At 49.7% G+C, this 1,774-nt stretch overlaps 1 non-coding gene across 1 annotated transcript; it reads right to left on the reverse strand.

Annotated features, from left to right (window-relative positions):
- Nucleotides 1-1,479: 1,479 nt before the first annotated feature.
- TRNAQ-CUG (transfer RNA glutamine (anticodon CUG)) lies at nt 1,480-1,551 on the reverse strand. Its single transcript has one exon. It is a non-coding gene; the product is annotated as a tRNA-Gln (tRNA).
- Between the last annotated feature and the right edge of the window lie 223 nt (nt 1,552-1,774).

Below are 1,774 nucleotides of genomic sequence, written 5' to 3' on the forward strand. Positions count from 1 at the left end.
GGTCTTCATAAAACCGTTCAGTTTTGGCTTCTTCAGCATTACTGGTTGGGTCATAGACTTGGATTACTGTGATATTGAATGGTTTGTCTTGGAAACGAACAGAGATCATTCTGTCGTTTTTGAGATTGCACCCAAGTACTGCATTTCAGACTCTTTTGTTGACTATGACAGCTACTCCATTTCTTCTAAGGGATTCTTGCCCACAGTAGTAGATATAATGGTCATCTGGGTTAAATTCACTCATTCCTATCCATTTTAGTTCACTGATTCCTAAAATGTTGATGTTCACTTTTGCCATCTCCTATTTGACCACTTCCAATTTACCTTGATTCATGGACCTAACATTCCAGCTTCCTATGCAATATTGTTCTTTACAGCATCGGACTTTACTTCCATCACCAGTCACATCCACAACTAGGCACTGTTTTTGCTTTGGCTCCATCTTTCTGGGGTTTATTCCGCACTCTTCTCCAGTAGCATATTGGGCACCTACCGACCTGGGGTTCATCTTTCAGTGTCATATCCTTTTGCCTTTTCATACTGTTCATGGTGTTCTCAAGACAAGAGTGCTGAAGTGGTTTGCTATTCCCTTCTCCACTGGAACACATTTTGTCAGAACTCTCCACCATGACCTGTCTGTCTTGGGTGGCCCTATACGGCATGGCTCATAGTTTCATTGAGTTATACAATGCTGTGGTCCATGTGATGTTTGATTAGTTTGCTGTGATTGTGGTTTCATTCTGTCTGCCCTCTGAAGGATAAGGATAAAAGGCTTATGGAAGTTTCCTGATGGGAGAGACTGACTGTGGGGGAAACTGGGTCTTGTTTTGATGGGCGGGTCCATGCTCAGTTAAGTCTTTAATCCAATTTTCTGTTGGTGGGCAGGGCTGTGTTCCCCCTCTGTTGTTTGACCTGAAGACCAAACTATGGTGGAGGTAATGAAGATAATGGCGACCTCCTTCAAAAGGTCCCATGCACGCACTGCCACACTCAGTGCCCCTGACCCTGCATCAGGCCATCACCAACCCATGCCTCCGCCGGAGACTCCTGGACACTCACAGGCAAGTCTGGGTCAATCTCTTGTGGGGTCACTGCTCCTTTCTTCTGGGTCCCAAAGTTTTGTCTGTGCCCTCCAAGAGTGTGTTTCCCTAGTCCTGTGTAAGTTCTGGCGGCTCTATGGTGAGGTTAATGGTGACCTCCTGGAAGAGGGCTTATGCCACACCCAGGTCTGCTGCACCCAGAGCCGGACCTCCGTAGGAGACACCCAAACACTCAAAGGCAGGCTGGCTCAGTCTCTGTGGGGGTCTCCTGGTGGTCTCTCTACCTCATGCTGGAATTTTTTCCTCTGCCTCATGGAGTAGATATCCCTTCTTTCTGTATCCCAGCAAGCTGCCCTACCTCAGGGAATTCTCTGGCCGTCCAGTTAGGACTCTTCCCTACCAGGGTAGGGGGCACAAGTAAAAGGATTTCCAAAGAGAAAGGTCCCACCGAGACTCGAACTCGGATCGCTGGATTCAGAGTCCAGAGTGCTCACCATTACACCATGGAACCACGGCCAGTCTGGTGGCTCACTCTTCCACTGCCGAGCCAGGTGGCGCGCAGCACCGCGGGCCCAGGACCCGCCTCCCGCCTGTCCCTCTAGTCACCCGCCCTGAGTCGCTTCCTCCGCGACGCCAGGGGGCGCCTGACTCGCTGGCCCGCGGGCGTCTCTTCAGGTTTGGACATTGTGGAAAGAGTTGAAATCCATTTGGGGTGGATGAGTAACTTTTTGCTG

This window comes from Dama dama, chromosome 20 (genome assembly GCF_033118175.1).
Source record: "Dama dama isolate Ldn47 chromosome 20, ASM3311817v1, whole genome shotgun sequence".
NCBI classification, from domain to species: domain Eukaryota; kingdom Metazoa; phylum Chordata; class Mammalia; order Artiodactyla; family Cervidae; genus Dama; species Dama dama.